A 25,044-nucleotide genomic window follows, 5' to 3' on the forward strand; every position below is an offset into this window, starting at 1 on the left:
AGCCCCTATTTTGTTAGCTTTTTATATCAGTATTTCATGCTTATGGTGCTATTTTAAGTGGTAATTTAAAGAAAACTCATATCTAGTTCATTGTTAATATGTAGAAAAGCAATTAATTTTTTATGTTGTCATTGTATCTTGCAGACTTCTTAAATTCTCATATTTGAGGGATTTTTTTTAATAGAACTTTGAGATTTTGTATATGACAGTCATATCATTTATGGATAGTATTACTTTTTTCTTCCTAGTCTGTGTTTTTTATTTCTTTTCTTTCCCCTCTTACTATATTGGCTATAAGACTTCTGGTAACATGTTGAGTAGTAGTGATTAGAGCAAATAAACTTGCCTTGTTTTCCATGTTAAGACAAAAGCATTCTTTCATTATTGAATATGATGTTAACTATTGAAGATTTTGTAGATGCCATTTGTCAGTTAAAGAAAATTCTGTTTCTGATTTGCTTTAAGTTTTGGTCATGAACAATATTCTAATTTTTAGCTAATGCCTTTTCTGTATCTACTAAAATGATTCTTATTTAGTCTGTCATTTTGGTAAATTACATCATTAGGTTTTTGAATCCCTGAATAAACCAATTACCTTTCACATATAATGCTGAATTCAGTTGGCTATTATTTTTATAGAGGTTTTTCCATCTGTGTTCATGAAGGATGTTAGTCTTTAGTTTTCTAGTCATGTAATTTAATTTTTTGGCTTTTATATTGGGATAATTCTGACCTTATAAAATGATTTGGGAGATGTTTTCTTCTCTTATTTTCTGGAAGAGATTGAGTAGAATTGGCATTATTTCTTTGAATATTTGGTCAGATTGGCCAGTAAAAACATCCATGTCTAGAGCATTTTGTTTTGTTTTGTTTTGTTTTGTTTTTTTTGGAATATTTAAAAACTACAAACTCAATTTCTTTAATAGATTTGACTATTCAGCAACTACTCTTGGTAGTTTATGTATTCAAAGAGTTGGCCCATTTCAACTATGTTCTTGAATTATGAATGTAGAATTATATAAGTACTTTCTGATTCTTTTAATCTCTATAGGATCCCTAGTGATGTCCCTTTTTTAATTACCAAAAAAAAAAAAAAAATGAATTGTTTGTGTTTCATGTAAGTATGTAACATCATTTTACCCCAGCATATCAAGTTTAAATGCCTCCAATCTTTCATTCAGTATGAGTGCCTAAAAGTAGTAAAATGAAGCTCCTCCAAAAGCAGTCATTTTCTGGAACATGAAAGGACAAAAAAAAAAAAAAAAAAAAAAAAGGCCTGCTAGGCTGGGGTCGTAGTTCAGTGCTGGAGTGCTTGCCTTGCACATGTGAGGCACTGGGTTCTCAATCCTGAACACCACATAAAAATAAATAAAACAAAAATATGGAAAAAAGGCCTGTTGATGACATTTATGTTATATTGTCAAAGTTGTATGCATCTGCAGTGAAGACTACTAAAGTCATAATAAGCAGCTTCTTCTGAAGACATTCAAACACTAGCATCTGTTAAAGCATTCTTTTAAAAGTAGTGTATTGGTACGTTATAATTATATATAATTGTGGGATTTATTGTTACATATTTGTTCATGTACACACTATAACTATAATTTGGTCATTTTGCTCCCTGGTACCATTTCTTTCATAAAACATTTTTTTATATTATCAATTCTAAATTGAAAAATTAGAGAATTAGTACATAAGTTGCTTTTTTCTTGGCATATGTGCCAATGGAGAGGAAAGTGACAGAATTGTTTGCCCAATGTTCATATGACAGCCACCTTTTCCTTGATGATGAGGAATTAAACCACAGAGCAGACACAGACAAAAGAAAGATAGCAGACATCCATAACCTCATGACCTACATATAATTTTGGACATCATAGTCACATGCAGACACATACTTTTTTAACTTTCTGCCAAAAACATTTCCTTGAAAGGTAATATATAAGTTGTTTTGTGCTTAAAAAATAAAAGGACAAACCTATTTTAAATTCTTTTATTAAATGAATACAGATCTATATGATAAAAATGCAGGTTTTATTTATTCTTTTTTAAGTGGGACTAGGGATGTAGCTTAGTGGTAGAGTGCTTATCTACTGTGCATGAACCCTGGGTTCAGTTGATCCCCAGCATCTTTCCCCCACCTCAGAAAGTAACTATACATAAGATTTATTTTGACAATTAACTTTACTTAATTTTAAAAGGAAAACCTTATTAAAAAAGTCTGTATGTTAATCTTTTATTTATATTCATTGTTTGGCTCTAGATACCTTTTACTACCTTGTACCTGTCTGCATGAAATTAAAGTTAACTTGTTTGTTGTTTGACATTGGGGATTGAATCCAGTGATACTCAACCACCGAGTTACATCTTCAGCCCTTTTTATTTTTGACTTTTAGACAGGGTTGTGCTGAGTTGCCCAGGCTGGCCTTGAACTTGTGATGCTCCTGCCTCAGCCTCCTAGGCTTGTACCACCACTCCCAGCAAGTAACTTGTTTTTATTCACTCATTCATCAAATCCCTGTGAATTGCTACTATTAACAAGGCACTGTAAAAGGGGCTTGGAATACAGTCATGGATAGTACAGAATTTATTATACCAAATTAATAAGCCATTTATTTGTAATAAAAACATGAGACATTTATTTCAAGTTTAAATGTATTATCAGTTTCATTATTATGATTCTTCTTGTGTTAAAATTGAACATATTCTAGTAATGTGTATGTGTATATATATATATATATATGCATGTTTATTTATACACATACACTTATACATACATTTATACACATATTGGCATGTTGTAAGATAATTAGCAGTGGAACAAAACAGTTAATAGCATAGATTCTGAGTTAAATTACCTGAAATTGAATTCTGGATATGCTACTACAAACTATGTTATATTTAACAATATAATGCGTTTCCTGCTTCATAGGGTTGAGTTAAATGAGTTACCTGGTGTAAAGCACATAGGTTTAGTACCTATTAAATACTTAAAACTGTTAGCATTAGCAGTTATGGTTGGCTAATCTCCATGTTGTCAGAAAATAAATTGGTTTTGGTTTTTAATTTTTATAAATTAGAATAATTAGAAACCCTTTTAATGCAAATTAACTAATTCCTCTGCTATTGTCATAGCTATGCTTTTTTCTCCAATTCTGATTTGACAAGATCTACTTCTGTATCATAGGCCAAAAATGTATTACATGACCACCACTACTTAAGAGGGAGTCTAGTGACTCCCAGTCGTACCACAAACAAAATCAGAGTTTTATTAGTAAGCAATAAGCAAAAAACAAACACAATAACAACAACAAAAAAAGACTTTTAACAAGCAGTTAGCATTGTCTGTCATAATGATTTTCTGTGGAATCGTTTTTCATTCTTGTTTTCATAGCATGTATTAGGAATTTCTTCCTAAGCAAAATAATAAATAAATGATATAGAATAAGAATGTTGGAAATAATTTAATATTTTTACATGTATATCATGTACCTTTATTAACCCTTTCAATGACAAAATTATGCTAATTTATAAAAATTAAATTTCTAGGGCTGGGGATGTGGCTCAAGCCATAGCGCGCTCGCCTGGCAGGTGCGTGGCGCTGGGTTCGATCCTCAGCACCACATACAAATAAAGGTGTGTCCTCCGAAAACTAAAAAATAAATATTAAAAAAATTCTTTAAAAAAATTAAATTTCTAATTTATATAAAAACCAAAAGCCATAACAAATTAATAATTGCTTTGCTCTAGATACTAGGTGACCTTGACTCCAATGACATTTTAACTTAGGCTCCTTTTTCTGGAGAGGGAGGATGGTTAAAGTATATCCTGTCCTTTGTACTTGAAATATGTTTAAGGGAATAAGTTAATTTGGTAGTTCTTGAAATTTTATCTCATCACTGTGCTGCCATAATGGAAAACATGTAACTGTTAAAACAAGGTATTATGTGGCTAGCTTATGTTATGAGCTTTATCTTAACGATTCTATATAAACATATATTCATTTATCAATAATATTCTCATACCCAGGCTTTTCCATAAAGATATGGATGGACAATTATTGATCTCCTACTATGCTAAAGACTATGTGCTTAGGTTTTAGAAAAATATTATGTTAATGATCCAGGTGCTGTGGCATATGTCTGTAATCTCAGCAGCTCAGGTGGCTGAGGCAGGAGGATTGTGAGTTCAAAGCCAGCCTCAGCAAAAGCGAGGCACTAAGCAACTTAGTGAGACCCTGTCTCTGAATAAAATACAAAATATGGCTGGGGAATGTGGCTCACTGGTTGAATGCTCCTGAACTGAGTGCCCCTCCTGCCTCAATAAAGAAATATATATATATATATATATATATATATATATATATATATATATATATATATGAATGAAACACAATTCTTTAACCTTAAGGTTTATTGTTTTAAGATGGGAACATATATGAATCAAAGCAGTATGGTTATTAACATAAAAGAAATAAGGTGGAAAGATGGTGGAATGTGATGGACCTCATTACTCTAAGTACTAATATGAAGACATGAAGGATATAACCTACTTTGTGTACACAGAGATATGAAAAATTATGATCTATGTGTAATATGAATTGTAATGCATTCTGTTGTCATATATAACAAATTAAAATTTTAAAAATTAAAAAAAGGAAAAAAACTAAAATATCAAGAGATTATTTTTAGTGGTTAGATCATAGCAAAGAAGATGTCTTATGTAGTCTTTAAAACAGTGTTTCTTTATGTTAAATGATTTTCATATCTAGATAATATAGTTATAGAAGTTTTGAAAAATATAGAAAACCAGAATGAAGAAACTCAAGCTTCCTTTTATTCCACTATTTGAGGATAATGACTTATTACTATTTTCTCATATTGTCTTAGTCTTTTTAATTCTTGATTTTTAAGAGAGGGGTAGCAATTTTGATACTTCATAGCTTATGCAATTTCATATGCTACCTTTTTTCATATGCTAAATTTTTCCTTAAGTCATAAAATTTTGAAAACATATTATGCATGGCAAAAAAGAAATTGTTTTAATTTAAATATTAATCCTTTGTCTTGTCACTAATTTGTTGTAGTATGACATTGAGATTTTTAAGTTTATGATAACAACCACATGGAGAATAATAAAGCAATTAAGAACAATAAAAAGAAAAGAAATAAGTTGGTACAAAAGCAAGAAGAGAATAATTCTCCTTTGAATTTTTTGAGACCCTATTCTCAGAAAAGGCATCATCTGTCTTTTGAGACCAGACATTGTATAGAACAATGAGAAAACTAAATAATAATGGAGAATCTCCAGTAAATGAATTTTTTTTAACTGAAATAGAGATTTATTTTATTTCACTATCTTGAATTAAAGAGTTGAGTTGAGTTTAGTTTTGTCTAGTTTAGATGAACTAGACATAAAAGCACATTTTATTAACATTTAAATAATGTTTAAACCAAATGTATTTTTATAAACCCTTTGTTATCATTTGATGTCAAAAAGATGGGTTATGATTTTTCATTTTTCATTTGACATGTAGCGAATAATGTTCTATAAAGGAAACTTGTAAAGAAAGTCCTGGAAAAGTGTTAATAAAGTTTATTTACTTATAAGTAAAATAGATGTGCATGAATAATATTAATAGTGCAACAAATCTTTAGTAGATAGGTTGACTAAGAGAAGCAGCAAGGCTAGGAAATATTTTAATGACAATAACTAGATAAACCAAGCATTCTTCCATTTAGTGGAGTCTTTGTGGTTTATCAGTCATTAACCGAGGTGTTATGAAATCTATAAATTATGAATTCATTCGTACATTCACAGAGTTCCTTTGTAATTTCACATAGTTCTCAGACCTCCAGTTAAGAACTCACCAAGCAGGGCTGGGGATGTGGCTTAAGCGATAACGAGCTCGCCTGGCATGCGCGAGGCACTGGGTTCGATCCTCAGCACCACATAAAATAAAGATGTTGTGTCCACCGAAAACTGAAAAATAAATATTAAAAACTCTCTCTCTCTCTCTCTCTCTCTCTCTCTCTCTTTCTGTCTCTCTCTCCCTCCCCCGCCTCTCTCTCTCTAAAAAAAACAAAAACAAACAAACAAAAAACCTCACCAAGTATTAATCCTGTGCTTGTTTTCTTAAAATTATTCTTAATATGTAATGGAAACTTTGAATACATACAGTTGTTTTTGAAGAGGAATAACAATGTGTTATTATTATTATATTCTATGAACTATTGCTATGAAATCTGCAAATTGTATATTTGCAAATTGTGTATTTGACAAAGTATTAACATCCATAATATATGAAGAATTCCTAAACTCAGCAACAAAAACCAATTCAAAAACAGAGGCCACGTGCAGAAGTGCATGCCACTAATCCCAGCTACAGGCAGGAGGATGGTCAGTTCAAAGCCAGCCTGGGCAATGTTAATGTTTTTGTAGAAACCATAGTTTTGGGGAATAATAATTGTTTTCTGGAATAATAATAATTAATTTATAGTGTTTTAAATGATGTCATGCTCCTGGTGTCACTTTACACATTAGATAGTATTGTATAAAGGCCTTCAGTAGACATTACTCCCTTTTGGTTCTTGTGTTTTTTTTTCCCCTATACAAAATTTAATATTTTATTAGCACACATAATATAAAATTGATCATTTTACATGTTTTAATCTGTTCAATTTAGTGGCATTAATGCATGCACAATATTGTGCAGCCATCACCACTATCTTAAATCTTATACCCATTCAGTAGTTGTTACCAGAAGCCGGAGTAAGAGAACTGGGAATTTTTTTTTCTGTGGCTTCCTATTTGGACATTTCATGTAAATGGAATCATGAAATATATATGCTCATGTGTCTGAATTATTTCACATGGCATAATGTCTTCAGGATTCATCCATGTTGTAGCATGACTTAGTACTTCATTACTTTTTATAGTAGAATAAAATTCCATTATGTAGATATGTTATGCCACATTTTGTTCATCCATCCAAATTGATGGACATTTGGACTATTTTTAATTTTGTCTGTTATGAATAATGTAGCTATGGACATTTGTGTGCAACTTTTTATTTGAATACTTTTTCCCCCAGTTCCTTGGGATATACACCAACAAGTAGGATGCTGAGTCAGACTCTAGTTCTATGTTTAACTTCTTGAGAAATTAACAAAACTTGTTTCTGCAGTGGCCACACCATTTTAAATACTCATCAGCAATGTACAAGGATTCCTGTTTCTTACATCTTCACTAACACTTGTTATTTCATGTTTTCTTTGTATTCTAGCCTTTATAGTGTAAAGTGACATCTCATTGTGGTGTTCATTTGTATTTCCCTAATGACTAATGTTGAATATCCTTTCATGTCTTTGTCATTTGTATATCTTGAATACCTATTCAAGTTTTTTTCCTGTTATGTTTATTTTTTTCTGGTATCAGGATCAAACCCAAGATCTTTTGCATGCTAGGCAAGGACTCTACCACTGAGCTACCCCCAGCCCTTTTCAGTTTTTATTTTGAGACAAGGTCTTGCTAAGTTGCCCAGGCTGGCCTTGACTGAGCATCCTCTTGCCTGGTCAGTTTCCAAGTAGCTGGGATTAGTGGCATGCACTTCTGCACCTGGCCTCTGTTTTTGATTTTTTTTTTCTGAGTTTAGGAATTCTTCATATATTATGTATGTTAATAGTTTGTCAAATACACAATTTGCAAATCTAAGTAGAGTGAGGGTGTGTTTTGAAAAATCTCACTGTGGTTGCTCTGTAAAGAATGATTGTAAGGGAAAAAGTAAGAAGACAAAGATGAATGAAGACCAGTTAAATCCTGTACTTGAGTAGTAGTGGTGGTGGTAATAATGTCTATTGATAGAGGTGAGTGACTGATAGATTTCACAAATATTAAGGAGGGTAAATTGATGTCTCAAAGCTGGATATGGGAATTGAAATATGTTCTTTTTCAAGAATAACTTAAAAGAATTGCTTTCAGAGAGTTCATGTAACATTTTCATGTTGATTTTTATTGAACTCAATGATAGTTGTTTTTTGTTGTATTTGTCTGGAATAGGTTGATCATGATGGAGGGGAAAACATGCGTTTACTTTGGTCCTGTTTGAATTGACGAGCTGTTGTATATATGTTTGTAGCTCAAAGGAAAGCTATTAGAGCATTAAAATTTGTGAGGCCTACTCTTGACATCCTATTTTAAAGTGAAACGTTGCTGTCACTGTCCTCTGTACTCTTGATCCTTCTTATTGTGCTTTTCTTTCCCCTACACCTATTTTCTAACATACTCTGACCCTTACTTTCTATTTTTATTGTGTATTATTTTTATCTCCCTTCAAGTCCCAAAAGGTAAACTCATAGAGGATGAGGCTTTTGTTTGTTCACTGTGTTCCATGTAGAGAGCTGTGTATGACATGTAGGCCTTTGATAAAGATGTGTTGAATGTTTAATATTGTCAAGATGGGTATTTGTTGAATGAATAAAGGGAGTGAGGCAGGGAATGTTCCTACCATGTTAGGAAGATGAACATTTCACTGTTTTAAAAGATAGAAAAATAGGATTGATTGGACATAGGTAACCTAGCTCCATTCTACCCATCTAACTTCATTTTGTACTAAATCTCTTATTTTGTTCCTCAGTTTTACTGAAGTACGATCAACAAAACTGACATATATTTAAGGACTTATCATGGGAGCTTTCAATACGTATATACATTGTGAAATGATTACCACACAAACTAATTAACGTTATCTATCACTTCACATAGTTTGTGTGTGTGTGTGTGTGTGTGTGTGTGTGTGTGTGTGTTTGCATTTCATATTTCATCTAGATGATTTTGCCTCATGGCTGTTTTCCTGTAACAGGGGAGACAAGGTCTTTATCTTACAGCAAGAGAGCGTAGTTTCAGAGGACTGAACAAACTAGAGGAGATTTGCAATAGCCATGGTAAAGTATGAAAGAATGAATTAGCCAGGGAAATGTGGTGGTGTTACCTTGTGTGACATGCTCATTTGAAATCAGTATTGATGTATCAATAATGGAATTTGCTCGTTGGAGAACTCTTTCTAAAAGGTGGTTGGCTGCTCAGTTACAGTCATGCATGGAGAATGTAGACAATAATAGGATGTCTGAATTAATAATTTTAGTGGAAAGGCAGTTTCAAATGATGATCAGAATCCAAGATTTTACCGTGGCAATATAGATGGCTTAAGTGGTGTGAGCAGTAACATCGTTGGAGATGACTGAGGGCATACCGTTGCAAAAGTGTTCTCTGAATATTTTTCTGAAAGTTACCTAGGATGGTGACAAGACTTAGGGGAAAGAAGGCTGTAATCTGGGGATCAAAGTACAGGCAAATGGGAATGACTAGTTAGGAAGTGATACCAGTGAGAAGGTAATACATAGTAATGCAACTAAGAGGACCTGAGCATCTGAAAAATGCTTTGGTTTCTTGTTTTTTTTTTTTTTTTTTTAAATGATGATAGAAGTGTAATCTCTGCAAGTCATATAGGGACCAGGGAAATCAATTTCTCCACTAGTTCTGAGATGTTAGGAAAAATTAAGAAATGACAACAAAAAAAGAAAACACATCACAAAAGCAGCCACCATTTCAATGGACTGCAGTGAAATATTGCACTCAAGAAAGAGCTAACTTTGTTTTAAAGTAAGTAGGTAGACTTCAGAGAAAGGTTGGAAGATAAATTTCATGGTTATTGCTGAAGATAATGGAATGGTATGGAAGGTGGAGAGGCCTAGGTAGAGTGAATTGACAGGAAGGAACAGTGCATTAACTACAGGATAAAAGGCATTGTGGTCTTAATTTCAGCATCCCATTTTTCGTCCTCCTTTTTTTTTTGTGTGTGTGTGTGTTTTGTTGTTTTTTTTTTTTTTTTTTGCTATTGTTTTTTAAACCGAAGTGAAATTCACATAACATAAAATTAACAATTTTAAAATGTACAATTCATTGGCAGTTAGTATGCTTGTAATGTTGGGTAGCCATCACGTATCTAAAATGTTTTTATCACCCTAAAGCAGACCCTGTATCCTTTAAGCAGTTATTCTTTATCCCTCCCTTCTCCTCCATTTCAGGATTTTTTTTTTTTTTTTTTTTTTTTTTTTGAGAATGATGGACACTGGGCCTAACAGGAGGGAAACATGTCTCTTGCTACAGATGATGATGGGTATGAAAGATGCTCCTTGAAATGAGTGATAGAGGCTCCAGAAACTGGTTGTACTTCTGTTGTTTCAAACTCGTATATCTTTGTGACCAGTCTATCACTAAAAAAACTTCTCCATCTGGACTTAAATATTTCTCTCAATCATATCATCATTCTCAATTTAACTGAGGTCTAAATTCTGATAGCCTTTTTGTCTCCTTCTAGAGCTATCACCATTGACCTCTCAATTTCTTCCTCTCCTTTCTATTTTCTCTGCTATCATTTTTTAAAAGTATTTGTTTTTTAGTTGTAGGTGGATCCAATAACCTTTATTTTATTTTTATGCAGTGCTGAGGATCGAACCCAGTGCCTCGTGAGCACTAGGTGAGCACTGTACCCCTGAGCCACAATCCCAGCCCTCTGCTATCATTTTAACTGGGGTCCTTATTAGCTTATACTTTATTTAACCTTCCTAAGTAATTTCCCTGCCTCAGTTCCTTTATTCCCTAATGATGGAATTGCTCATCTTGGATACTTAGATCCACAGCTAGATACTTATAATCTGATACTCAAGATCCTCTTCAGTTACCCCTTCTCACATGGTTGTTTTGTTAATCAAATAAAATAATATAAGTATAATATTATACAAATATCAAGTATTGCTATAGTTACCTGTTACCATTACAGGCCTCAGGTTTCAGTCAAACCAGTCTAGTCTAGTCAGTATCCTTGACCATCCTTTGTGGTTTTTCTTCCTTACCTCTTTGTTATAGAAATTACATTCCTTTGACCACTGTTTTCCCTTTCTTTCTCCTTACCTAATTTCTGTGGCCATTTTGAGGCCTTCATTTATTTGAGTCTTGGTAATAATTTATTTCTTTCAAGTAGTTGTAAAATATGATGTTCATACTTTTTCTCATTTAGCCTGGTCTTCCTTAAATTATTTGGCTAACTGTATGTTTTTAATCTTGACATTGAAGTTGTGCAACTTTTGAGGACAGGGAACATATCACCCAGCACATAGCTAGGTATTCTGAATATAAATGGTAAGTGATTTGTGGTTGTATATAGTATGATGGTAAGAGAATCAATAGAAATTTTGGAGGGGGAAACATTGGGCTGTTTCTCACCCTTTCTATGCTTGTTTGTTAACATGTTGAGTTCCAGCATGAAATTTTAAATAAAGTGATTTTCATGTGAAGAGAGAAAGTTTTTTTTTTTTTTTCAGGATCTGATACATATCACATGATTAAGAAATAACAAATTAGAAAGTCACACAGTGATAGTAGGAAGTCTCCCATTTGTCCTAGCCACTGAGTTCCTTCTTACATGAATCAAACACAAATGCATTCTTATTTTCACTTTCTTTTATTATACTTTTCTTCACCTTATTTGATGAGTATGTAATGGATTTTTTTTTAACATCAGTACATACAGAATGTCCTTATTGTTTCCTGTGTTTGCAGGATATCACATTGTGTTGATATACTGTAATTTATTTAAGTAGTCCCATATTAGTCATTCCATTAAGTTTTGAGTAAGGATGAGATAATACCACATTCTTTTATAATTGTGCTTTTAATCACTTAAAAGAGCCATAACCAGAGTGATACCAATAGAGCAAATAACAGTGACCATCAAATTATTTTTTTCATGTACCTGGCATTAACAGATTTAAATGAAATTCAAGAAAGATCATCTATGTTGAATGCCTGCCAAATATCGTAGAAATGTTTATTCTCAGAAGTTAATAACTTTTTTAGAAATGAAAATCTTTGAATCTGACATGTCTAAAATATGAACTTCTATTTTTCTTAGGGAAAAGTAACACAAATGTATGTCATATCAAGTGGACACTGTTTCACAGAATACTTCAGGAAATTGGTTCAAATTCAGTCATGAGAAACTATACACATAAAGTAGAGTGGATTCTCATCTGGATTATAAGTAATAAAAAACGCCCACTAAGCAGTATTTTTTTTTTTTTTTTTAGAGAGAGAGAGAGAGAAAGAGAGGGAGAATTTTTTAATATTTATTTTTTAGTTATCGGCGGACACAACATCTTTGTTGGTATGTGGTGCTGAGGATCGAACCCGGGCCGCACGCATACCAGCTGAGCATGCTACCGCTTGAGCCACATCCCCAGCCCCTAAGCAGTATTTTTTGAATGGCAGTGTCATGGTGGGCAAGATATGGAGAAGAGAAGTTTTTAATTGTACATTAGGTGCTCCATCTGAGAAGTTCTAAAATTTAAGATAATTTTCAGCAATTGATGTGTAAAACAAGTTTCTACAAACTACAAAAAAGAGAGAAACCAGAGGCAGAAGAGAAAGGAAAGGACGGAAACAAAGAAGTTAGTAACAGGAAGAAATAAGATTCAAGCATTGAGATTGCAAAAATAAATTTTGTGGCTGTACCTAAAACAGCAATCTAGAAAATCAGAAAAAGTATGGTTACCTATAACTAATCTGGGGGTGAGTGTGTGTTCATGCTTATGTACTGAAGATTGAACCTAGTTATACATGCTAGGCAAAGCACTTTATCACTGAGTGCATCCCCAGCGTTAGTTTTTATATTTTATTTATCACACATTTGTACTCCCTCAGTAATCCCAAAGAACAAGGATTCATAGTGGGAACCCTAGTTGGAATTGAGGGTTCTGAAATGTAGCAACTGTCAGTCAAGAACCATACCAGGAAGCCACAGTAGCCCTCTGTCTCATCTACACACTGATATTTATTAATCAACTAACAATCAAGTAACTATGGGCCTACCCTTTTCTGACCCTGATGTGTAGATGCCAAGACAAATTACTGTTTCAAAATACTGAAGTGCTTGAATGACTGTTTTTCCAAATATGACACAATTATTCTACTGCTTATGTCAAATGCTCTAGGAAACAAGAAGCTATATAATCTCTCTTCATTTAACATTACATCATGAATATTTTTCTTATCATTAGATTATGTCCAGAGGCTTTTCCTAAGAGTGCACATTCATTAATTTGATAACTATATATCATAGTATATGTAACAATCTATTTTGGGACATGTGTGTTGTTAGCAATATTTCCTTATTCTAAGCATTCTTTATATACCTTTATTTTATTTATTTATTTCTATGTGGTGCTGAGGATTGAACCTAGTGCCTCACATGTGCTAGGCAAGTGCTCCAACCCTGAGCCACAACGTCAGCCCTATTCTAAGCATTCTTGTAACTTAATATTTGCACAATCTACATAGATATAGACATATACCAAATTTGAAAGACTTCTTTTATGTAAATGTGTAATCTTTATAGAAAATACTTTTTGATATATTCTTCCAGTATAAATTTTCATAAAAAATTTTATAATCTTGTATCAGAAGGATATCTTAAAATGTCAGATAATTATATAAGCCATACATGTAATGTCACTGAAGACTATAATACTCAGGAACTCAGAAAAGACTTTGAAACATCAGTATTTGAATGGATCTTTGTAGTGATTACTATTGCCTAGGCAATGGCTCCATCTTTTTCCCTCCTAGCAGAGTCCTGATTTTGTTATTATTATGTATGTTGGTATACCCAGACCCTACCTGAAGCCTAAAACTAAACCATTGTTTCTCTGTAGGTATGACAGAACTGATAGGGTGGAGATTAGATTCTTTGATAAGATTATTGGTGTCTTCGAATCATTCTAGGACTGCCTTCCAGACTTCCTGATATATGATATAATAAATGTCTTTGTATTTTAAGCCATTTTGAGTAACACTTTTTGTTACTTGCTCCTGAAAGCATATTTTTTAAAAAATATTTATTTATTTATTTTTAGTTTTCGGTGGACACAACATCTTTGTTTGTATGTGGTGCTGAGGATCGAACCCAGGCCGCACGCATGTCAGGCGAGCACGCTACCGCTTGAGCCACATCCCCAGCCCTCCTGAAAGCATATTGACAAAACATTGAGAAGTAGGATTAATTTTGAAAAATGAAAAATTCTATTTGTAACATTTGCAGTGGGAGATGAACATTTATAAGTTATCCTGCCTTCCACCAAAATGGATGAGTTACCATTCTTATACTCTCTTCTCAGCACAAATAGTTATCTCAGTTCTGAAGAGTCCTTTAGGTCTTTTAGGGGCACGTTGTCTTTAGGAATACTTGAAACTTGGCTTTCTGGTTTAGATTGTTTCCAGTTCTGCTAGGAAGAAAGCTACAGTATAAAACTGCCCATAGAGGCTACTTAGGAAATAACTAGTTTAGTTTCATATGTTTATACATAGTCCTGGTCAGTCGGTAGCATGAAGTATGGGGGTAACCACTTATTAAATAATATAATACTTTTCTTGTGCCTTTCAAATTCCTTACTTATCCATTATGGAGAATTTGCTCTTACTTGTTCTCTTCCCCAATGTGAGTGGGGTAGGAGTCTAAAACTAATATCTTTGAATAGTTTATTCACTAAGAAAATAACTATTTAAGCACCTCCTATGTGCTAGGCACTGTGTACGTCCTGGTGATAAAATGGTGAACCAACTTGAATTAATTCCTCCTTTGATGGGGCTAGGAAGACAGATATACAAATAAATAAATAATTTTTGATAGTAGTAAGTGCTAGAAGAAAATAAATCCAGGTTATGATAGTATTTTATTTAAATTTTTTTTTAAATTGTAGATGGACAGGATACCTTTATTTTATGAGTTTATTTTTTTACTTTTATTTTTTTTTAGTTGTAGATGCATACAATGCCTTTATTTATTTATTTGTTTGTTTGTTTATTTTTATGCGGTGCTTAGGATTGAACACAGTGCCTCACCCATACTGGGTGAGTGTTCTACCACTGAGCCACAACCCCAGCACCAAGTCTTTTAAGTTAGGTGGCCAAGAAAAGTCTTTGGGGTTTCATTTGAAGTAGCACCTGGATAATAATAAGAAAATATGCTATGCATAACATATTTTAGACAGGATGAACAAAGCCTCTAAAATGAGAGTGAGCTTTTGGTATTTAAAGAAAGAAAGAAGGATTCTGTGCCTGGAGCATGATCACTGAAGGGGAGAGGCCAAATTCCGCATGCCATGAGAAGGCCTTTAAATTTTTTTTTTTTTTTTTTTTTTTTTTTTTTATGTACAGGGGGAAGCCATTGGAAGATTTTAAGTTGGGTCATGATGTGATTTGAATTGTTTTAAAATGTAATTCTGACTACCCTTGGAAATGGATTGTAAAATTCTGTTTTCTAAAGAGAAAAGGGATGACAGACTCTTACACATGCTAACGAAGAGAAGGAGAGAGATAACTCAGATCACTAACATACGTGATGAAAAAGGAAATATCACAACAGACGCTACAGAAATGCAGAAGATAATTAGAAATTATTTTTAAAACTTGTACTCCAAAAAAATAGAAAATACCGAAGGCATGGACAAATTTCTAGAGTCATATAATTTGCCCACATTGAATCAGGATGGTATATACAATTTAAACAGATCAATTTCAAGTGATGAAATAGCAGACACCATCGAAAGTCTACCAACCAAGAAAAGCCCAGGTCCGGACAGATACACAGCCGATTTCTACAAGACCTTTAAAGAAAAATTAATACCCATACTTTTCAGTTTATTTCAAAAAATAGAAAAAGAGGGAACACTTCCAAACTCATTCTATGAGGCCAATATCACCCGAATTTCAAAACCAGGCAAAGACACATCCAAAACAAAAAATAAAAAACAAAAACAAAAAAAACTTTAGACCAATACCTCTAATGAATATAAATGCAAAAATTCTCAATAAAATTCTGGCAAATCAAATACAAAAACATGTCAAAAAGATCATGCACCTCGATCAAGTGGGATTCATCCCAGGGATGCAAGGTTGGTTCAACATATGAAAATCAATATATATAATTTATTGTATCAATAGACTTAAAGATAAGAACCATAGAATCATCTCAATACATGCAGAAAAAGCATTTGACGAACTACAACACCCCTTTATGTTCAAAACACTAGAAAAATCAGGAATAACAAGAATATGTCTCAACATCATAAAGGCTACTTATGCTAAGCCCCAGGCCAACATCATTCAAAATGGAGAAAAGTTGAAGGCATTCCCTCTAAAAACTGGAACAAGATAGGGATGCCCTCTTTCACCACTTCTATTTAACATAGTTCTTGAAACACTGGCCAGAAAAATTAGACCAAAGAAATTCAAGGGATACAGGTAGGAAAAGAAGGAACTCAAATTGGCACTATTTGCTGATTATATGATTCTATACCTAGAATACCCTAAAAGTTCCACCAGAAAACTTATAGAACTAGTAAATAAATTCAACGAAGTAGCAGGATATAAAATCAACACCCATAAATCAAAGTCATTTCTGTATATAGTGAAAAATCCTCAGAAAGGGAAATGAGGAAAACTACCAATTTACAATAGCCTCAAAAAAAAAAAAAAAAACAACTTGGGAATCAACTTAATGAAAGAGGTGAAAGATCTATACAATGAAAATTACAGAACCCTAAAGAAGTAAGTCAAAGAAGACCTTAGAAGATGGAAAGATCTACCTTGCTCTTGGGTAGGTAGAATTAATATTATCAAAATGACCATACTTCCAAAAGCACTATACAGATTTAATACAATTCCCATCAAAATCCCAATGGAATTCCTCATAGAAATAGAGAAAGCAATCATGAGATTCATCTGGAAAAATAAGAGACCCACAATAGCTAAAGCAATCCTTAGCAGGAGGAGTGAAGCAGGTGGCATCACTAATACCAGACCTTACAAAGGTGCCAAAAACATGCTTTGGAGAAAAGATAGCCTCTTCAACAAATGGTGCTGGGGAAACTGGAAATTCATTTGCAACAAAATGAAATTAAACCCCTATCTCTCACTATGCACAAAACTCAACTCAAAATGGATCAAGGACTTAGGAATATAACCAGAGACCCTGCATCTAATAGAAGAAAAAGTAGGACCTAATCTCCATCATGTGGGATTAGGCCCCAACTTCCTTAATAAGACTCCTGTGGCACAAGAATTAAAATCAAGAATCAATAAATGGATGAACTCAAACTACAAAGTTTCTTCTCAGCAAAAGAAATACTCTGAGATAAATAGAGAGCCTACATCTTGGGAGCAAATCTTTGCCCCTCACACATCAGATATAGCATTAATCCCTAGGGTATATAAAGAACTCAAAAAGCTAAGCACAAAATAAAAACAAAAACAACAAAAAACAAACAAACAAATAACCCAATCAATAAATGGGCCAAGGAACTGAACAAACACTTCTCAGAAGAGGATCTACAATCAATCAATAAATATATGGAAAAAATGTTTATCATCACTAGCAATTAGAGAAACGCAAATCAAAACCACTCTAAGATTTCATCTCACTCCAGTGGCAGCTATTATTAAGACAAACAACAGTAAGTGTTAATGAGGATGTAGGGAAGAAGGTACAGTCATAAACTGCTGGTGGGACTGCAAATTGGTATAGCCAATATGGAAATCAGTATGGAGATTTCTTGAAAAATTGGGAATGGAACCACCATTTGACCCAGATATCCCTCTCCTCTATCTATACCCAAAGGACTTAAAAACAGCCTACTGTAGGGACACAGCCACATCAATGTTTATAGCAGCACAATTCACAGTAGCTAAACTGTGGAACCAACCTAGATGTCCTTCAATAGATGAATGGTTAAAAAAAAATGTGGCATATATACAATGGAATATTACTCAGCAATAAAAGAGAATAAAACATGGCATTTGCAGGTAAATGGATGGAGTTAGAGAAGATAATGCTAAGTGAAGTTAGCCAATGTGATGGACATTATTATCCAAAGTACACGTATGAAGACAGGAATTGTTGTGAATATACTTTGTATACACCCAGAGATACGAAAAATTGTGCTCTATATGTGTAATAAGAATTGTAATGCATTCCGCTGTCATATACAAATAAAAAAAAGAAAAGGGATTAGCAGACACTGGTAGTGTAAAGGTAGTGTATATATTATAGGAAGATCCTTTGACGTTTTTCTGCCTCATATCCCACTTTTTTTTTTTTTAATTTTGTTGTTAAAAAATAGGTTTAGGTCTGGGTATATAGCTCATTTGTAGAGTGCTTGCCTTGTATGCACAAAGCCCTGAGTTCAGTCCCCAGCAACACACACACACACACACACACACACACACAAATAGGTTTAGTGGTATTTTAATTGACTTTAATTTTCCATATATTTCCCCAAATTATCAACTTCTTTAAGAGAAAAACATTTTATTTTACTTTTCTATAAATATCCACTACTGACTTTTTGTAAGTTCAGTTAAATGCAGACTAACCAGCCACTTCAAACATTAGTGTCTTAAACAGCAAGGACTTATTATTTGTCATGATTTTGAACATTGACTGGATTGCAACTCTGTATTTTGCTTGGGCTTATCACCAGACTCTGTTTAGGTCAAGGTTGGCTACACTGGACTGCTCAAAGTAGCCTTAACTACATGGCTAAGTGTGAGTTGAAGTATCTTGGTTTTTCTCTGTGTGGCCTCACAATTTCCAACTAGATTATCTTTTCATAATGATCTCAGGGTAGCTCTCTCATAAAGTGAAAAGCCAAAGCTACCAGATGTTCAAGGTTTTGGTTTTGAAGTCATATAACTTCACTTCTAGTTGCATTCTGTCAAGAAAAGCAAACCCAAATCAGCCAGATTCTAGTCCTGTCTTTAGATGGCAAGAAGGGCAAAGTTTATTGTAAAGAAGCAATTATTATGGCTGTCTATGAAAATAATCTACTACAGTTCATGTCCTTTTATGTAATTCTAAACGTGGCACTTGTGAGAAATACTGTTTAGTAAATTACCTAGTGTTTTTGTTATCTTCTTTAAGCCTCAATTTTCTTTTATGATAGATAGTAATATAAATGCCCACCCTGTGGGATTTCAGTCAAATTAAAAATATTTAGAAAGATAGAAATATAAAGTTATATTTCTATTCCTAATAGCATATTATTATTATTTATACATAGTTAATCCATAATAGTTTCTCTCCTTGATAAACGGTGTGTATAAAATATCTCTGTTTTTCGCATTATAAACTATAATCTCCTAAGGAGAGTCTAAAAATGTTTAATGTTTTATAGATATCTACACTCCAGTTATATTTTTCCAATTGTTCTTGATTATAGAACTCACATAGGTATAGTCAAATTGTTTTCATTTTGTCTTAACGGAAGAACTGTTTACACTTCTGTTGGTTCTTTTAGGCTGTATAGTTTTATGCAGGTCAATCCCCACCCCACACTTTTTTTTTTTTTTTTGTACCAGGGATTGAACTCAGGAGCACTAGACCACTGAGCAACATCCCCAGCGCATTTTTTAAAAATATTTAAAATAAACTCAACTCTAGCTGAGTTACTTAGGGCCTTGCTAGGTTGTTGAAGCTGGTTTTTTTGAACTCGTGATCCTTCTGCCTCAGCATCCTGATCTAATGGGATTACAGGCATTCACCGCTTTGCCCCACTGGTCAGTCCCTTTTATGCTTTATTTTGACGAGCAATTGAAAATTGAAATGCAGACATTAATAATCATTTATTATCACACGAATTAATATCATGGCATTATAAATACACTCTATGTTATATAGTGAAACAAATTAGTCAGTAGTCTACTTTTTCCTGGAAACTTCCTCCATTTACTTTTTGTAGTTTTAACATGATTCAGCTATACTCCAAAACATGTAATTATCCTGTGAGAAATGAAAGTTCATTGGTTCCCAAGAATGTAATGAGTGCATTGGGCTAAAAAGAGAATTAACAGAGTTAATTCTTATCTTTTTTTTTCTGTGAAAAATCACTGAAATACAGGGTTAAAAAGCAACAGCAACCAAGGCCACATTCACAAAAAAAGTGGGGGAAAGAAAAAACATACATTCATTCTGCTTTTAACATAAAAACATGTTACATAAAAGTTTACTTACTTCAATTAAATAATAGTGTTTATTTAGACAGGATATGAGACAGTAGTATTTAAGAGATGGTAAGAAAAACAGATTATCTTCCTTTTTTCTTTCCTTGGTGCAACACCTTTTAGTCAGCCAGATAGGAAAGATGTTGAGATAGATAGTGAGGGTAGTATAGCTGGGATGGAAAAAGATTGATCCTGGTTCTGTTTTGGAGGTTTTGAGTGAATGTGAGCATTTCTATACAGATAGCCTATAAGTCCTTTGGATTGTAATAGTAAGTTATTTTTTGTTATTCATACTCATTGAGATTCTGTTTTTCTCAGTATCATTTAGCGATTATTCTTGGTCTCCATTCTTCGCCCCCCAAAAAAGTATATATTTCAGATAATTTTCTTTAGTATAGGTACCACTAAGCTCAGTATTCTATTACTGCCCCCCCCCCAAAAAAAAAGCTGAGCCAGCTATGAATCAGATTTGGGGTATATTTATGTATTTGCTAGAAAACATTTTTTAGAATTATTTATTTATTTATTTATTTTAATTAGGTATATATGATAGCAGAATGCATTTTGATTCATCACACTCAATTGCAGCACTACTTTACATTTCTCTGGTTGTACACGATGTAGCGTCACACCAGATGTACAGTCATAAATGTACCTAGAGTAATGATGTCCATCTCATTCTACCATCTTTGCTTCCCTCAATCAGCCTCCTCCCCTTTGCCCAGTCAAAGTTCCTCCATTTTTCCCATGCCTCTCCCCTCCCCATTATAGGTCAACATCCATTTATCAGAGAGAGTGTTCAGCTTTTGGTTTTTTGGGATGGGCTTACTTCGCTTAGCATAATATTCTCCAACTCCATCCATGTATGTGCAAATGCCATAATCTTATTCTCTTTTAAAACTGAGTAATATTCCATTGTGTGTGTGTGTGTGTGTGTGTGTGTGTGTGTATCACAGGTTTTTTATCCACTCATTTATTGAAGGGCATCTAGGTTGCTTCCACAGTTTAGCTACTGTCAGTTGAGCTGCTATGAACATAGATGTGGCTGCATTCCTATAGTGTGCTGATTATAAGTCCTTTTGGGTTGGTCTGTTCATTCCAACTTTTCACCACCTTTAGTTCCAATGAAAATTATTCTGTATGTATAAGGTTATCACTTCATAGACTACTTGCTATCAGCCAGATAAATTTATAAGCGCTAAAGGATTGGGTCAGTTTCTGTGTGACATGGACTTCTCTTATTCATGACTTTGAAATTTTTGTTCCTCCACAGAAAAAGCTTTGTTTATGAAAATGCAGTACAAGGGTAAGGATGTAGCTCAGTAGCTGAGTGCCTGCGTAGCATGCATGAGATCCTGGGTTTAATTCCCAGGCCCCCACTACCACCACCACAAAAGCAGAGACTAACATTTTCTTGAATACAATCTTATGATGTATTCATAGTACCTACTGATGTTGCCAAAATATAAACCTTGAGATTGAAGACCTTATGTTTCTATCTTCCACAATATTTTGGTCAAAGTAAAAACTTAATATTTACTAAAAACAAGACTATTATTTGCATCATTTAGAGTTCCTTGTATTAGAAAAGGAAAAGAGGAATAAATGTGGTTGATGGTTAAGAACACCATATGTTTGGAAAGTGTGACCATCAGAGTTTTCCTGAAGGCAAAATCCAGCATTTAAAAATATTAGAAAGTCCCGCTGAAATTGAATACGCCATCAAAAGCCAATAAAGAAAAGCCCAGGCAGGACCAGATGGATTCTCAGCCAAGTTCTACCTGACCTTTAAAAATGAACTAATACAAATTCATCTCAAATTAATCCATGAAATAGAGAAGAAGGGAACCCTTCCAAACTCAATTCTATGAAACTAGTATCACCCTGATAACCAAAACCAGACAAAGACACATCAAGGAAAGAAACTTTAGGTCAGTATTGCCAATGAACATAGATGCAAAAATGTTTAATAAAATACTGGTGAAAACATACTGTATACAAAAAAATACTAAAAAGATAGTGCTTCATGATCGAGTGGGGTTTATACCCAGGGATGCAAGGTTGGTTCAACAAATGGAAATCAATAAACATAATTCATCACATCAATAGACTTAAGGAAGAATCTCATGATATTCTCAATAGATGCAAAAAAAAGCATTGGACAAAATACACCATCTATTCGTTTTCAAAACACTAGAAAAACTGGGGATAGTAGAAACATACCTCAACATTGTAAAAGCTATATATGTTAAACCCAAGGCCAATATCATTCTGAATGGAGAAAACTTTAAAGCCTTCCCTCTAAAACTAGAACAAGACAAGGATGCCCTCTTTCACTGCTTCCATTCAACATAGTCCTTGAAACCCTAGATAAAGCAATTAGGCAAAAGAAAGAAATTTCGGGGGTGGGGGGGGGAGCTTAAACTATTGCCTACAATATGATTCTATATTTAGAAGACCCAAAAAAACTCAACCTGAAAACTTCTAGAACTCATAAATGCATTCAGCAAAGTAGCAGGATATAAAATTAACAACCTTAAATTAACAAATTAAGACCCATAAATCCTGTACACCATTTATGAGTCAGCTGAAAGAGAAATTAAGAAAACTTTCATTATCAGCAGTCTCAAAAAAAACTAAAATACTTGGGAATCAATCTAACAAAAGAGGTGAAAGACTAGTTCAGAACACGAAAGAAAGAAATTGAAGAAGATCTTAGAAGATGGAAAGCTCTCCTATGTTCTTGGATAGGCAGAATAAAATGGGCATACTACCAAAAACACTGTTACACAGATGTAATGCAATTTCTATTAAAAATTTCTTTTTTTTTTTTTTTTTTTTATTGGTTGTTCACAACATTACAAAGCTCTTGACATATTATATTTCATACATTAGATTGACATGGGTTATGAATCTATTAAAAATTTCAATGTTTTTTCATAGAAATAGAAAAAAGTCATAAAATTCATTTGTAAAAATAAGAGGCGTGGCATAACCAAAGCAACCCTTAGTGAGAAAAGTGAAGCTGAAGGCATCACAATACCAGACCTCAAATTATACTACAGAGCTATAGTAAAAATCTCAGCATGGTATTGGCACCAAAACAGACATGAAGACCAGTGAAACAGAATAAGACACCAACACAAGATTATGTAAATACAGCTATTTCATACTAGACAGAGGTACTATGAACATACATTGGAAAAAAGATAGCCTCTTCAACAAATGGTGCTTGGAAAACTGAAATCCATATACAGCAAATGAAATTTAACCCCTATCTCTCACCTTGCACAAAAGTCAAAGTGGGAAGGACTTAGAGCTTAGATCAGAGACCCTGTGCCTACTAGAAGAAAATGTAGGCCCAACTCTCCACTATGTCAGCTCCAGAACCAACTTCCTCAACAAGACTCCTGAAGGGCGAGAAGTAAAATCAAGAATAAGTAAATGGGATGGTATTAGTCTATAAAGCTTCATAGCAAAAGAAACAGTCAAGAACATAAAGAGCCTAATGAATGAGAGAAAATATTCACCACCTGCACCTCACAGCATTAACGTTCAGGATATATAAAGATCCCAAAAAAACACCAAAAAAACCCCCTAAAGCCCCCCAAACCTCAAATATAACCTAGTTAATAAATGGACAAAGGAACTGAACAGACACTTCACAGAAGAATAAAATATAAATAATCAACAAATATATGAAAAAGTGTTCAACTTTGTGCTAGCAAGGAGAGAAATGTAGATTAAAAGTACACAGGTTTTATCTCACTTTAGTCATAGTGGCAATTATCAAGAATGCAAGTAACAGTAAATGTTGGAGAGGATGTGGGGAAAAAGGTACACTCATACATTTCTGGTGGGACTGCAAAGTGGTGCAACCACTATGGAAAGCAGTGTTGAGATTCCTCAGAAAACTTGGAATGGAACCATCATTTGACCCAGTTATCCCACTCCTTGGTCTATACCCAGAGGACTTAAAATCAGCATACTACAGTGATGCAGCCCCATCAATGTTTATAGCAACTCAATTGACAGTAGGTAAGCTTTGGAACAAACCTAGGTACCCTTCAACAGATGAGTGGATAATGAAAATGTGGTATATATACACAATGGAATATTACTTAGCCTTAAAGAAGAATGAAATTATGGCATTTGCTGGTAAATGGATGAATCTGGATAGTATCATGCTAAATGAAATAAGCCTGTCCCTAAAAACCAAAGGCCAAATGTTTTTTCTGATACGTTAATGCTAATTTACAGTGGGAGTGGGAAGGAAGAATATAAATTCACTGGATTAGATAAAGGAGAATGAAGGGAAGGGAAGGGGATGGGAATAGGAAAGACAGTAGAATGAATTGGACCTAACTTTCCTATGTTCATATATGAATAAGCAATCAGTGTAATTCCACATCACATACACAAGAATGGGAAGTTATATTCCATGTAATGTGTCAAAATACACTCTACTGTCATGTATATCTAAAAATAACAAATAAAAAAAGTCCTACTGGATATAGTGATGCTTGCCTGTAAACCCAGCGATTTGGGAAGCTGTCTTAAATTTAAAACAATAAAAAGGGCTAGTGATGTAGCTCAGTGGTAGAGCACTCTAGGTTCAGTCCCCAGTATCAAAAAATAAATAAAATAAAATGCTTGAAATTGCTGTTTGAATAGAAGTGTGTATTCCATATGTATGTCCTTTTTTCCCTTAGTCTATAGTGCTACTTAGTTTAGTTTTGTTTTCCCGTGACACTCGGCTCTTTTGTCTATTTAATAAGTGTAACAAGGATGTCTCATCCAATCTCTGTCCCTGTCATTTTTTTCTTTTACACTGTTTGAGAAAACTTCCTGCTTATTTTATGAATGTGATTAAAACCAGGATAACTGGCTTTTGTCTCAAATTATCATAGTAAAGTTCATATATATATGAGA

The 25,044-nt window shown here is 33.6% G+C and overlaps 1 protein-coding gene across 17 annotated transcripts in view; it reads left to right on the forward strand.

The window, feature by feature from the left end:
• The window catches only part of HMBOX1 (homeobox containing 1), a 153,264-nt gene that overhangs the window by 23,445 nt on the left and 104,775 nt on the right, over positions 1-25,044 (forward strand). For 2 of the 17 annotated variants that reach the window (XM_081269565.1, XM_081269567.1), the window contains exon 1: positions 23,032-24,150. The exons of 14 other annotated variants lie outside the window; for them this stretch is intronic. The gene's annotated coding sequence lies outside the window, so the exon portion shown is untranslated. Of the gene's footprint in view, positions 1-2,396; positions 2,485-23,031; positions 24,151-25,044 lie in introns of those variants that run through there. One more of the 17 variants, XM_081269564.1, reaches the window with a different exon arrangement.

This window comes from Spermophilus citellus (genome assembly GCF_964194105.1).
Source record: "Spermophilus citellus genome assembly, chromosome: 16".
Taxonomy (NCBI): Eukaryota; Metazoa; Chordata; class Mammalia; order Rodentia; family Sciuridae; genus Spermophilus; species Spermophilus citellus.